The sequence below is a fragment of the Hibiscus syriacus genome, unplaced genomic scaffold (genome assembly GCF_006381635.1).
Source record: "Hibiscus syriacus cultivar Baekdansim isolate YM2019G1 unplaced genomic scaffold, ASM638163v2 tig00111105_pilon, whole genome shotgun sequence".
NCBI lineage: Eukaryota > Viridiplantae > Streptophyta > Magnoliopsida > Malvales > Malvaceae > Hibiscus > Hibiscus syriacus.
Genome location: NW_024062987.1, coordinates 564,437 through 579,993, shown reverse-complemented (window position 1 = coordinate 579,993; position 15,557 = coordinate 564,437). Strand labels below are relative to the sequence as shown.

The following is a 15,557-nucleotide window of genomic DNA, read 5'->3' as shown; positions in this document are numbered from 1 at the left end:
AAGTTTAAATATTAGACAAATTATAAATTGTCTTTTGAGTTTTGAGTTTTTTTTTTTTTAATTTAGGGTGAATAAAGATAATATTTGTACAAATACTTTCAACTATTTGACAATGAACGCTCATACCCTACATACGTGCATGAACTCGGGACCTTAAGGATAACAACAATCCCTTAATCACTAAGGTCGTTTGGTTCATGCTGAATTTCGAGTTTAAATACCTAATAAATATTTATATTTTTCTTATATAATCTAATATTTCGGCCCCTGTCAATATTTAATTCTGGCTCCGTCCCTGCTAGGGTTTCGAATCTGGAATCCATTCCCTTCAAAGAATCCAAATCCAGCGAAGGTGCTCCTAAATTTCTTCTGAATTAGAAACTTTAACTTATATTGATTTTATTTTTATAATCGGTTAACTAGCTAAATTTGATGCTTCGCTTACTAATATTATTTGTTTGTGTTTTAGCATGTCTAGGTGTACGTATATATTAGCATTAATGTTGCAAACATTAAGTTCTTAAAAGTTACATTTTGCGGAATGCATTTGGAATGCTAAACTTGTATTGACCAATCGTGTTGGTACTTAAAAATCTTTAGTCCTTGGGGATTATACACACAATGTACATCCACTTGTATTGACCTCTGTCTTGTGGATGCTTCATAATTTTTATGGTATATGGTGATCATATACTCCATCTGTGCAGTACAAAACTCAACGAGCTTCCTTATATATACTAAGAAACAAAGGCTTTCGTGGATTCCCCAAATTGGTAGCAATGACAAGTATTTATGCTGTATATACTCTGAGTCGAAAATGGTTATGATGTATGATTTAGCATTACTGACATTGGGCGAGTACAATTATCTCGCATTTCGCTCTCTAAGATGGGAATCTGAAGGCTTGAGTCTCATCAGTGTTTAAATTTGGGATGACGATTCACTATATCTTTTTCTTTCTTCTGTTATTGGTGGCCTTCTGGTCGTGTGCAAAACAAGGTTTCTGGCTGTGGAAAGCTTCTAGTCGTTAGAGTTGCGGCCAATAGGCATGTTCTGGGTAAGAACGTACTCTTTAGCTTATAGATTGGAAAGAGTTCTCGCCTGAAAAGGTTGCAACTTGCAAGGAACTGTAATTTGATCTGGCTGCGTCGGACGTTTGTACTGAACACCTTTATACATTGGTTCTTTCATTGAGAATTTAGAACTTTTTAATATTGTTAATTCATGATAAAAGCTTATGTTTCCCAAGTAAATTTAATTTATTTTGCTAGTTCGAGTGCCGACATTTTTTTGGTTTGTTTGGAGTTTTTCCGTTCAATTCACTCTTTGATTGATTGGTGTCCGTAAACTACTCAATCCCATCGTCTATTATTTCTGGCAGGTTGAAACAATGAGTGGGGAATACATTTTATTATGACATCTTGATTCTCAAGCAATGTTGTTGTAGACGGATTATTACCCTTTGCACTTATAGTATCTTTGATTTCATTTTCAGAGCTCGAGTTCTATTCTAAAAAAATTATTACTTGATCTTTGTTCGATTGAGCTTGAATTCGAAATACTTTATTTATATTAATATAAAACTAATAAGGCTTAAGAATCCTAGATGTTCTTGTAATAGACTAAATTTATCAATTTTACTCATATCGTATTTTTATTTTGCTCTCGAAATTGTTTAATTTTATCAATATCTATCTTTATTCATCTTAACTAATAAAATCGTTAGTTTTTGCTCACGTGGACCCTAGCTGTTTCCACGTCAAAGGACTGAGATTGTGAGCTTTCCTTTTTTTCAGAGGCTTGGAGTTGTGATTTCTTTTTTTTTTTCCTACCACCCAAAACTACGTAGTTTTGGAAACAACCATTTTAATATTTTTTTCCACTTTATTTCTTTCCCTTTCCACCCGTGCTTTCTCTCTTAGGCATAGTTGCTCCACCATGTTGGCTGTCATCGTTGGTGGTCGATCAAGACCAAACTTCACCAGATGGCTCGCTTTGACCTCCTGATCATAGATGTGAAGTCCGTTTTCCCCAAATAACCGTCGTTTGTTGTAGATCTTGAAAAAACTCCTCGGCTCCTTTGAAGTAAAACACCTCCATTCGCCGCCGCTTAGATCTCATTTTTACTTGCTTGTTTCGTTTCATCCAGTAAAGTTTGTTCCTTCTAAGCTTTCTTTATCTTTTTTTTAATATTTATGATTTTTTACTGAAATTTTGTTCTCCTTTTTTTATGGAGATATAATTATAGGTTTTGTTTGTTTTTGTGGTAGTTTTAATGGGTTTAATTTCAGTTTTGTTAAACAATTGGTGTTGTTTTGTTTCCATCCTTTGTATTAAAAAAAGTTTCATGAACTGGCTGTTATCAATCTGGATGCTTTGGGAAACCCCTGAGGGAAGCCCTCCTAGTCGAAGATTACAAGCCCGATGAAATGGTTATTATCGATCTGGATGCTTCGGGAAACCTCATTGTTACAAGTCGATCGGACCGGAACATCAACTTCTCTGATGAACATCCATCTTCTAGTTGCTTATTATTGGTACCGTACAATTTCATGAATTGTATCTGGAAATTTATGTAACTACTCCCGGCATCTGTAATTTATCTATCTATTCTCTGGTTACAAATATATTATTTCATGATGTAATCCTATACATGTAAATAATGAAGATTTTTGGGTGGTTTTTGTATAAAAACATTTTAAATATTTTTAAGAAATATTTAAAATGTTTTATTATTTATTTTTTAATAAATTTCATGTCATTATAGAGTCACATCAGTAATTTGGTTGATGGGGAAACAGTTGCGTCCTCATCAACAAGAATTAATGGTTCTATTAGTCAAGACAGTCAGAGGTAAACATAGATGAAATTAAATAATTTCGAGGGTAAAATTGAAGCGAAAATAAGATAAGAATGAAATTAATAAATTTAATCTATTAAAGAGGTATATGTGACCCTTCATATGCCCCTTAAGCCAACTAATAAACTAGTTTACAATGTGCAGTAAAATTGTGCACACATTATATTATTACTAGCATATGAGTAGAAGTAGGACCTCAGGAATATTGGTATCCCACCTTGGCGATTATACAATGCCCGTGAAGCCCCCAAGTCTTTTCTTTTAAGCTGCCGCATTGGTTCCACCTTATAGATTATTTCCACAGCGTTCAAGAGCTAGCTGGCGTGTTGTCGAAAGAATCTGATATCGAACTCGATAAATGATTAAAAGAGAAATCGAGTTCAAGCAATTTGGTACTTGTATTCAACAACCGAGGAAAGAGAAAAGGATGAAATCAGGTGAATAACAGATAAATAATGTGAAGAAATAAAACGGCAAGAGAGACATTTCTGAATGTTGATACTTTAAAAGTAGTTTTCACCTCTGGAGATCGTGTGCATGATTCACTTCCATTCAAAACTAATGGAGCAAATTTTTGCTTAATCAGTAATCATGTTTTTCTTAGCCAAACACGACCGTTTTACTTATTTGATAACGAGGTTTCAGTGGCTGAGAAACAATGTTCCTCAAGTCGTACACAATTAAAGCACTGTAAATTGAAAGACTTGCAGAAGAAATCCGGATTGTGATGCATTCATGACACCAAAATAATTAGTTCAATGCTTCATCTTTCCAAATTCCAGTTTTCAATCGGTTCTCACTTCAGTTTTGCTAGAACATTCTTCACAATCATTTTTCGTAGTTATCTACACAGGGAATTCTGAACAAGGACAATGCTTCTTCCACAGCACCAACAGGCCTACTCGTCATCGTTATTTTCATCGAAATCTCTGATCTTCACATCAGCGTCTTCACCATATTGAATGCAGTTGTCAATTTGCGGCAATATATATTGTATGCTGTGAAAGTGGTAACAGTTTACCATTATCCAGGGAAAAACAAAGAACTTAATTTGTGAAACTGAATCATCTAATCCCAGAAAGCGAAAGTCACACGACGTTCCTGAAGCATAAGCACTACTAAGAACTCGGTTCTTTATAAAACCTATATGAAATCAAACATATATATAGAAAAAAGTTCTCGAAAGCAATGTTACATCTTATCCTTCTAATTCCTTTTCATTTAAAACTTGAATTATCAAGATTAGTTACTATATTACTTCTTTGCCTAATTGATACTCGGATATGTTAGACTGTTATGTTAATACTTCTGCTTAAAGTATGTTGGTAATTTGGTTTCACTTACCTATATCATTCATATTTTCGAACAATGTTGCATCACTTTTTATCTGCTTATTAATGTATTTTCGATCTGTATGGGATTAATTCTCTGTTCTGACGTCTGCATGAGATTAATTCCCCGTTCTGACATCTGCATGGGATTGATTTCCCGTTTTGACATCTGCATGGGATTAATTCCCCGCTTTGACATCTGCATAGAGTTAATTCCCCATTTTGACATTTGCATGGAATTATATCCCTTTCTGTTTATCTGTAGCGAAAGGTAAAATAGTGTGCCATTGGTACTGCTTTCTGTTCATTAAATTTGGGTTTAATGTTACACTTTAATTGTATTGTTTTGCATATGCTTGGATATCTACTTTACTTTAGAGGACACACCGAACTTCGTAGCTCATTCTTCAGGCCATTCCTTTGTATGCTATGGCATGTTTTTTGTTGCCAAAAACCCTTTGCTCGGAATTAGAAGGGATTATAGCTCGGTTTTGGTGGCAAAAGATAGAAGACAAGAGGGGGATTCATTGGTGTCGATGGTCGTCCTTGTGCTAACTATAGGAGTAAGGGGGAATTGGTTTTCGTGATATGTGCAAATTCAATGTAGCACTTTTGGCAAAACAAGATTGGAGGCTATTTCAGAATCCGAATTCTTTGGCAGGACGGTTATTCAAGGTAAAATATTATGTAGGTGGAGATTTTTTATCGTCAAGGTTAGGGTCAACACCTTCGTATATTTGGAGGAGTGTTTGGAGTGCGAATGGTCTTCTTCTGACCAGGCTTCGATTGAAGGTAGGTAATGGATGGTTGTCTACAAAATGGCCAACTCAAATTGCCATCACGATAACAAATTTGGTTGAGTTAGTGGCGGATTTGATTGATGTGGAAACGGGGGTTGAAAGGTTGAGCTGGTTCGAAACTTGTTTAGTGAGGCTGAAGCGGATACCATTCTTAGTATCCCTTTATCCAGTTTTGATTAGGCTGATTGCAGGGTTTGGGGCGGAGAGAAATCTGGGATGTATAGGCTGTTTCACTTGTTTTTTCTGGTTTTTTTAGTTGTTGCGTTTTCCTTTTTTGTTTATTTGGTGTTTTTAATTGCTTTCGTGCCAAACAGCTGCCATGTTTTAAACCTTTTGTTTTTTCTTTATTAATAAAAGTTGGCACTTTCGTTTGTTCCCCCCAAAAAAAATATAAAAATAAAATTTCATAAAATGTAAATGGTATTTATATTTGTATTTAACTCAAATTAATAAAAAAAAATTAAATTAAATTTAGTTTTATTGAAATAAAATAAATTTTAGATGATATGATTTAAAAAATTAATTATTGAATTTAAAAAACCTAAATTTAAAATAAATCAAACTTAAAATAATTAATTTTAATTCTATCAACTATCAACCTATAATAATTAAATATAAAAACATACGCAATAATTGAATATAAGTAAGTGAGTGTTGGTATAAGTAGTTAAAATTCAGGATTTTGAATTTGTAAGTTTAAGTTCGAATTCTATCACCGTCACTCTTGACGAACAATCTGTATATTTTTATATAAATTTCAATTGAATCTTACTACCTGAAATATATTTTCATTGTTTCATATTATTATTATTGCCCTTCCAAGTTCTTTGAACGTTGTCCACAGCTAAGACATGTTTAACCGGAGTATGCGTGTTAATGGATAATGTCGTAATCCAACCAATTGAGGTATACTGTGGTGAATCTAATCGAAGAAGATAAACTATAACCCCACAAAGAGGACAACCTCTTTTCAGCCCCACCCTCACACCATCACGTGCCTCTCACCAACCCCGGAAAATGACCCTTCGAACGTCATCTCCTCAATCCTCACCTCATGTTTACATCACGCGCTTTGACCCAGAGTGAAATTTGGTGCAACAGTGAAAATATCTAATTCGGTCTTGTACTAGCTTGGCTGTCTGGTCTCTTTAATCCTATAACGAGAATTGTACCGCACGAAGGACGTGTCGATATATTGGTCGTTGGATCAAACGGCGTTTATCTCGATCGCAGAAAACGAGGCGGATTTCGAAACGGTACCTTCAAAATCATCCTTTAAGCAAGACCCTTAATTAATCATATCGCTAATTAATCCTTTTTAATATTTATCTTTTCATTGGAATTGTACTGAAAAACCCTTGGAATTCTCCTTTTAAATAATGCCCGAAAAATCTATTTCCTTTTTACTTTTTTTTTCATTGGAAGTTTTGCTTTTGACTATGTGCAGTGCAAGTGGCCAAGTGGGTGTTTTCTGTCTTATCTGCTGCATTTTTTCTGGGGTTTTATTTGTGCTTTAGTTTGAAACCTTTTTTTAGGTTCTTCGGTGGTTATAAATTGGTTCTGGATCTGGAAATTAAGTTCAAGGTTGTTATTCATAAATGTTTCTCTGAATTTTTTCTTAATGCCTTGTTTCTCAGTGAATTCTGAGATTAGGTTGTTTATTGCATTAGGTTTTTAGCCTATGTTAACAATTTGTGCTTTGAAAAAACTTGATTTTTGGTTTTGTTTCTTCTGGAAATCTTGTGAGAAAAGTACAATTCATACAAAATTTTGGTTTGTTTCCCTTGTTTAAGAATAAGTAGTTGAAACTTGAAACAAACCCTTGATTTGTTTTCCTTTGATTTATCTTCTTTAAACTTTTATTTGTCAAATTCAGCTCTTCAATATACTTTTGAAATCCAATGAAACGATATTATTGACTTCTGAAGTTAGTATAGATACTGCAGATAATAAGAAGTTTGGGAAGTTTCTACAATAGTTTTGTCTTTAATCCTTAAGGCTTTGTAATATGCATGATCATCACTCATATGAGTTCCCTTCTTGCTTGTCCAGCCAGCTAGAAAGACTCCAAAATCTTCGGTGAGTTTCTGGTGAGCAATTTGCTTATCAAGTTATCATCTGTCATTGCATGTGATATGGATGTTACATAGTCATGTTGTCCTAGGTATGAGTTTCTTTAGGAACTTGGATTTCAAAAAATGATTTTGGATACTTGTAACATATATGTTACATGCATGATTATAAACTAATGGGTTTTGAAGAAAATGTATTTTTTATAAAAAAAAAAATTATGCCCATGACAATAGTTAATGAAATTCTTGAACTATGCTGTTAGTATTCATGGACATGAAGATTGTTTTGCTTGGACTGACATAGTTAATGATATTCATGAAATATAAGACATTGATGGCTTTAGAGAAATGTTATTAGATGTCACTATGTCTATAGAGTATAGAGATATTGTGCATAGAGAGGATAATGTTGTTTTGAATGGTTTCTGATTGGAAATACATGATATCGATCTATCTATCTAGCTATATACATGCTTACATGTATATTTTGACATTTTATCTTTAATTTTTAGGATTTTTGGAATCACGAGTATTGGATGTATTTCTATTGCTTTGGGGTCAATGGTAACAGAATCTATGACAATCTATGGTAAGAAAGCCATTATGATTAGAGCGTCTTTTCTATTAAGTAATAGCTTACCTGCAATTTGTTCTTATTATGTCCTTTTTTTTCAGATTTTACTTTGAGATATGATACATTATCAATTGACAACGAGAGAGAGCACGCTTGTAGCCATTCATGCTAGGTCGTGGATGCATACAAGCGTGCTCTCTATCGTTGTCATGTGATTTGTATAGATCTTTTTGCGGTATATGTTTGTTGCAATAGCTAGCAGCCAACAGGTGGTTTCGACTTTCTTTTCCATCTTGAGTTCTTTTATTTAATGAAACATTAATAATGAAGTAATTGATTAAAGTTATGTCTTAGGATGCATTGATTAAAGTTGTGTTCTTAGGATTTTATGGTGTATCTGCTATGTAAAGAGAGTATATATGTTCCTTTCCTCATGCATACTAGATTTTGTTTGTGGTTTGTGGTTTTTTTCACAATGAAGTTAAACCATTTTGCTAGTTCTAATCCATTATGATCATTTTAAGCTTATTTGAATAATTGTTTAAGGAAATTTCTCTTTTATAAAATCAGTTTGTCCTAGATTCCTAATGTAGTAATCCTTCATGTCTGCTTTTCAATTTCTTTTCTTATGTAGACCTTATTGTTTCTTTGATTCAATGTTCTTTGTAAGCTGTACAGGTATCAGATTTATATGTTATTCCGTTGTACAAAAAATTCCTCAATGATGTCAAAGAGAAGTTTGTGTAGGTAAATTCTTTGCCATGTTCTTTGTAAGCTGTACAGGTATCAGATTTATATGTTATTCCATTGTACAAAAATTTCGTCAATGATGTCAAAGAGAAGTTTGTGTAGGTAAATTCTTTGCCATGCTTATTGGATGTAGCTTATAATGTCCTATACCTTTTTCTTGTTTTTTTTGAACAACTAAAATATAACCCGCGACTCGATTTTGATACTATATCCTCGATGTTTTGAATTTGATCTTTTTGATGGGCAGTTATATAATGATACTTTAGAATAAATAAGATATGGCAACTTAAAGTTGGGTTTTGAACAATAGCAATTGAATTTGATGTCCGTGACCATTCATTGAGTATATTTTTATGCACAAATGGCCTATGCTGAGGGAAGGAGTATTCTAGTGATTTTTTCCCTGGAACAGGCCTTCTTGTAGTAGGCATCATTTTTGGTTTCTTAAGAATTTTAGGGCTTAAGTTTCCTAAGTTTAGTCTTATTAAAACTATAACCATTTGGGGATTGCATTGTAAAACTTTCAAAGGAAAATCAAGTTTCTAGTGATTTTGTACGTTTAGCTTTGCATAAAAAATAATATTGCTCGTTTAACTTGCCGTAGACATTGTCGGAGTTGGTGGCAGCTGCCGACGAGGTCGGGTTGGTTACAATTGTATTTTGCTTCACTGGGACCAAAACTGAAAAGAAATTACAGATACAAAAATAAAAAATTTAAAAATTTTGCAGAAAATTAAGTGTATCAAATTCTTATAAAAGATATATTTTTGTGAAAAAATTGAACTTTTAAGCCAGATGTGTTAAAAAAGAATGAAGTCAAAGGTTTAAAATTATTGATGAAAGCGGCGTTGGCCACATGTAGGTTTCGAAAAGTTATGTGGACCTAAAAAAAAATCGTCGCAATCGGACACTTGAACATAAAGTTATGACCTTTTCAAAATTTTGTAGTATACTAAGCACACTTTGCTCCAGCATGCGATTAATTTACTTTTAGGCATGTGTGCTTAGTAGTACCTTTTGTGGTCTTTCTTCTTTGGGTCACTCTTTATTGCTAGGGCATTCAACATACAGTTCATAACACAAAACAGACGAGGGGGGTATGGTTTTCCAAATTACTTCTGCATAATGTGAAGTTTAGCCTATAAGGTATCAATTGCGTGCATTAGATAATAACTCCTGTTTTATATCTGTTTTAAATTGCAGGTTTCGAGTGTTATATAGGTATTTTTTTACCTTCAGCCTTGTAGCATTTTCTTGATGTTGAGGATTTTTTTTTGTAATTGTGTTGCATTTTTGTTGAAGTCTTTTCTGGAGTATGAACGATGGCATTCTACATTTATACCTATGTTTTTTCCCCTTGCAAATATGAACAAATTTATGAGATTCGAGCAGTTATTTCTTTTATGAGATTTGAGCAGCTGTTATGTTTTCAAGGACTTGTCATCTACTAAATTCTAACTAAGCCCTAACCCTACTTCAAAAAAGATCATCCTATTTCAACCCTAACCCTAATTTTTTGGTTACAGTCCTAGCATGGTGCCTAAAAGGTTTTCTAAGTTTTGATATTTCCACAAGGATCCATCCTTTTATAGAACCATGCATTCATAAATTTCTACAACATTTTTTCTAGGTTAAGTGAAATCTTTTGTTCATCAAAAGGAAGCAATAATGTTGGAGTACCTATTATAAAGATGACAAAAGCCGTGGAAAAGCACTTAAGCAGTAGTAACCAACAGATAAAATAATTAAGATAAAGTGGCCCTGGCGAAATAGCAAATCAGAAGATTAACTCGACTAATATTCCCTAAAAAGACCCCATCTTTTACATAGAGATTTGGCCTTTGGTTAAGACTTGTTATCTATATTCAAGAGGCAGTTGAATGTATCAAAATACCTGAACTAGAACGGGTTCTGGTATCCTGCTTCAATCTAAAGGCTGCGGCTTCCTTTGCACAATTAAAAATAGTTTGCACACTCTCTCTATCCATGATTTTCTGAAAGGGGGAATGGACATCCAATGATTATTGGTTGTCAAGTTTATATATATTTTAGGCTTTGGAATGAGAGTTTGTATGCTCTTTTGTAGCTGCTTTCTTACAAGGCATGGTCAAGAAACCTCCCATCGTTATAGTATTTAATTCTCGAAATCTCTTACTGATAAACACGGTAATAGTAAATGCCTTTGTTTCATCTCTTCCTTTAACCCCATTTTCTCTTGGGGAATTCAACTCCAATAGTAGCTGAAACCATGTTTTATAGTGTTTATTGTTGCTTGAGAATTGGTTTATTGATTTTGAACTTTTAGGTTTACTAGGCAATGTGTGGAACTGAATCGAACATTTATTAGTGAAACGTCTTGGTTAAACTAAATCTAAAGTTTTTAGAGCAATCTTCTCTACTTGAATGTATGTAGATGACCCCTATCTGCAATCATCTTGGTTTATTGCGTAGACATGGAGGCTTTTTGATGAGTAGCTGAAACCATGCTTGATAGCCTTTTCAGCTGTAAATCCTCTACGTGCCATATATGTATATGCTTTAGCTGTTCAGCTTGAACTGCCTTTGGGACTTGGGAGTATGTTTTTGTAGTTCTCGGTGACTCAGATTTTGTTGATATGTTATCGGTTCATGCATATGAAGGCTGCTTGAGGTCATTAATCAATGTTTTCTTTATAGGTTGTAGGCTGTAAATTGGAACAAATAGCTGAAAATTAGGAAATTTAATTTCCTAATTCTCATAGCTGCTGATTTTGATTTTACCATGATTTGTTAGTTTGTATATTTTCCTAGAATAAACTCTCTTTGTAATCTATAAATAGGTAATATTTTTATCAATAAAATATCAATTCAATTGAGAAAAACAGATTACTCAAAATTGAGAATCTGGTTCAAACACCTAGTTTCTACATGGTATTAATTTAGGCTACAAGATCCGAACCCTAGAAAATATGACCAAATCAACTTCCTCCGAAATAAATTCGGGGACTGATATTGGTTACAATTCAGAAGCCCTTCCAAATGCATCTGGTACGGCTGTAACCTGCCATAAATTGACTAGCCATAACTATCTTCAATGGTCCCAGTCGATGAAACTCTACGTCACTGGAAGGGAATGCTCGGATGCATCTCAGCAGGGAATTCCAAACCGGCAACAACTGATGTAGGCTATCAAAAGTGGTTGCGTGAGAACAATATAGTCATGTCCTGGTTGATTACTTTAATGGCACCTGGAATAGGGAAAAGCTTCCTTTATAAAACTGCATATTAAGTTTGGATTGCTGCCAAAGAAACTTAGTCAAGTTCAGATAACATGGCTGAACTATTTGGTATTGTGTGTAAAATCACATACCTAAGGCAAGAAGATATGGATGTGACAAACTACTTCAACACCATAACAAGGTATTGACAACAAATTGATTTATTTGGAACTAATAATTGGAATTGTGTCAACGATGCAACTCTTTACAAGAGACTTACAACACAGAAAAGAATCTTTCAGTTTTTTGTATGGTTTGAATAAAAATTTGGATGGGGTTCGAGGGAGAATCCCGAGTACAAAATAGCTCCCTTCCATTCGAGAAGTTCTTTCTGAAGTACGCAGGGAAGAAAGTAGAAGGGTTGTTATGCTTTCAGACCCACAAGTTCATGATGGTTCAGCCCTTCTAACACTTTCCAGTTCTAACAGTTAATTGAAGTAAGGAAAGCCAGGGTGTGATCACTGTTCGAGTGGCCACCTCAAAGAAAGTTGCTAGAAACTTCATAGCAAACCAGCTGACTTGAAACCACAAAAACCAAGGCCATGAAGAGAACCTTCAACCTCTATTGCTACTATTGAGGAAGGAACTAGCTTCAACAAACAACAGCTGGCAAATTTACAAAGACTAATCAAAAAAATGACTATACCAAATGACTCTTCAATGGCTGCTACAACACATGAAGGTAGTCTATCCTTTGCACATTTATCTCATCATAGTGATTTTACTCCATGGATTGTGGATTCCAGAGTATTAGATCATATGAATGGGGACTTGCAATTATTCCAAATATTTCAGAAAGTATTGCCTCAATCTCATGTCAAGACTGCAGATGGATCTTGATCCACCATTGAAGAAGTGGTTCAATTCCCCTTAATCAGGATATTAAGTTATCCAATGTGTTTTATGTGCTTAATTTGGCTTGTAATCTTCTCTCAGCCCATAGATTATCTCATGACTTACAATACACTACTGAATTTTCCTTAAACTTTTGTGAATTTCAAGCTATGGGTTCAGGGAAGGTGATTGGCAGTGTTAGGTTGTCTGGTGGACTCTACATTCTTCAGGGAAGCCACCTCCTAAACGACAAGCCTATTCAAGTTGTTCTCCTCAACCTTCAAATTTATCAACCGTTCCAAATTCCTCGCAAGATATTCTATTATGACATTTTAGATTAGGTCACCCACATTTTCACCTTGTAAAAATGTAACCCTCTTTTTATTAATAAAATTTCAAAGTTGTTTACTCGTGACATTTGTCCTCTAGCAAAACAAACAAAGGTTCTTACCATTTTTTCACTTATAAATCCTTGCATCCTTTCTCTATTGTTTACCGTGACATTTAGGGCCCTTCAAGAGAAATAATTTAGATGGTTCTAGATGGTTTATCACCTTTATAAATAATCATTCAATAACAACTCGGACCTTCCTAATGAGAGAAAAATACGAAATTGAAACATTTAAAAAGTTTTAATGGTAGAAACTCATTTGGGAGCACTATTCGAATCCTTTACACTGATAATGGGAGTGAGTACTTCACTAGAACCTTAGGATCCTACTTTCAACAAAAGGGATAATATATAATGGTTCTTGTGTTGATTCTCCTCAACAAAATGGGATAGCAGTGAGAAAGAATAGACACTCTTAGAAGTAGCTAGATCCTTGTTATTTTCCTCCAATGTTCCAAAACATTATTGGGGAGAGGCTATTCTTACTGCCACATACTTGATTAATAGGATGCCTAGTAAAACTATAAAATTTCAATCCCCTAGAGATGTCTTACTCCTAACTTTTCCCCACTTTAAACCTTTTTCTTCCAATCTTCCTTTTAAGGTCTTTCAGTGTACTGTGTTTATATTCCTAGCCCTCTAGGTCTATGTTAGATCCACAGGCTTTTAAGTGTATTTTTTGGGGTATTCTTCTACCAAGAAGGGCTACAAGCGTTATTGTCTCACCACAAGAAAAACCTGTCTCCATGGATGCACATTCTTTAAACATCAACCTTACTTTACCAAAACTGCCATTCAAGGGGAGAATGTGACAGAATTTCAGTTTCTTGAACCATGCCAGCAACCTTCCCAACCTACTGCCTCATTACCTCCAAACCAGCAGCCTTCACTTTCCTATGATCCAGAAATATTTTTTTCCAGAACAACAACCCTATTTTTTCCTAGACCAGCAGCCTTCCTTGCCTCCTCCAAACCCATCAGTAACTCCCCAAAGAACCCAAATTGTTCAACTTGAAAATAGGGAGCTAAGTGTTTATAAAAGGAGGCAAAGGCCAACCATAGAAGTTGCTCTACAACCTGGAAACTACCAAGTGCTAGATTCAAGTCCAATAGCCTCAGAAAATCCACAAGGTAAAGAATAATCACAAACTGAAGGTCCTATTTCTATTTCTGACAATATTGATATGCTTATTGCTTAAAGAAAGGGTGTGAGAAAGTGTAGGGACATGGATATTAACAGAGTTACCACAAGGAAAGAGAACAGTTGGATGTAAATGGGTTTTCACAGTGAAATGCAACTCAGATGGCAGCATTGAAAGGAACAAAACAAGACTTGTGGCTAAGGGATTCACACAATCCTATAGGATAGATTATCAAGAGACTTTTCCCAGTTGCCAAGCTAAATACACTGTTATTAGCAGTAAATGAGGACTGGATACTTCATGAATTGGATATGAAAAATGCATTCCTAAATGGAATACTTGAAGAATAGGGTATATGCAAGTGCCGCCGAGAATGGAAGAAAAAATCTGATGATAAAAGGTTTGCATGTTGAAGAAATTTCTATATGGTTTGAAGCAATCCCCAAGGGCATGGTTTGACAGATTTACAAAAGTCATTATAAAAAATGGCTGTAAACAATGCCAAGCGGACCACACCTTGTTCATAAAAGTAAGACCAAGTGGTAAGAAAGCTATTTTAATTGTTTATGTTGATGACAATATAATTGCTGGAAATGACAATGATGCAATAAGAAACTCAAAAGAGTTGTTGGCTGATGAGTTTAAACAAAGGATCTTGACATCTCAAATATTTCCTAAGGATGGAAGTAGCTAGAACAAAGGTTGGTCTTGTTATCAATAAAAGGAAATATATCCTTGATTTACCCTCGGAAACTGGGATGCTAGGGTGCAAACCAGCATATACTCCATGAAAACCAACCTAAAGCTAAGAAGGAAGAGACAGGCAGTCCAGTCAACAAGGAGCAATATCAAAGGTTGGTTGGAAAACTCATTTATTTGTCTCTTTTCTCAGTTAGTATTGTGAGCCATGTGTGATCCTAGAGAGAACATCTTAAGGCAGTGAATAGAATTTTGAGATACCTCAAGTTTACTCCCGGACATGGTTTATTTTTCAAGAAAAATGAAGACAGAACAGTTCAAGTTTTCACTGATTCAAGTTGGGCAGGGGAACTAACAGATAGAAGGTCAAGAAGTGGTTATTGCTCATTTGTGTGGGGAACTTGGTAACTTGCAGAAGCAAAAAGCAGCCGGTTGTAGCCAAGAGTAGGCTGAGGCAAAATACAGGGCACTTGCACTAGGAATCTATGAATGAATATGGCTACAAAGACTCCTAATAGAATTGGGACTCGGTGGTTCCAAACAATTTGAGCTACAAACTGATAGCTAATCAACCATTTGTATAGCTAAAAATCCTGTGCATTATGACAAAACTAAACATGTTGAGATAGATACAATCTTTATCTTTGAGAAGGTGAACAATGGAGTTGCTAAACTCAAATTTGTCTCTACTAAAGACCAGCTAGCTGATGTTCTCATCAAGGCCCTTTCAAGAGTTACCTTTGATGAAATTACATCCAAGCTGGGACTCTACAGCATAAACTCACCAACTTGCTTAATGAATTCATAGCTGCTGACCTTTAGGGATTTTTCCATGATTTGTTGATTT

General features: G+C 34.7%; 3 long non-coding RNA genes across 3 annotated transcripts; 2 read left to right on the top strand and 1 right to left on the bottom strand.

Annotated features, from left to right (window-relative positions):
* Positions 1-298: 298 nt before the first annotated feature.
* On the top strand, positions 299-1,533 carry LOC120154223. The gene is made up of 2 exons (XR_005518862.1): positions 299-352; positions 1,382-1,533. It is a non-coding gene; the product is annotated as an uncharacterized LOC120154223 (long non-coding RNA).
* On the bottom strand, positions 626-14,809 carry LOC120154225. The gene is made up of 3 exons (XR_005518864.1): positions 14,796-14,809; positions 9,504-9,505; positions 626-727 (listed from the first exon to the last, which is right to left on the bottom strand). It is a non-coding gene; the product is annotated as an uncharacterized LOC120154225 (long non-coding RNA).
* Positions 6,516-13,158, top strand: LOC120154224. Its single transcript, XR_005518863.1, has 5 exons — positions 6,516-7,070; positions 7,576-7,652; positions 7,739-7,906; positions 8,316-12,096; positions 12,133-13,158. It is a non-coding gene; the product is annotated as an uncharacterized LOC120154224 (long non-coding RNA).
* Positions 14,810-15,557: the final 748 nt, after the last annotated feature.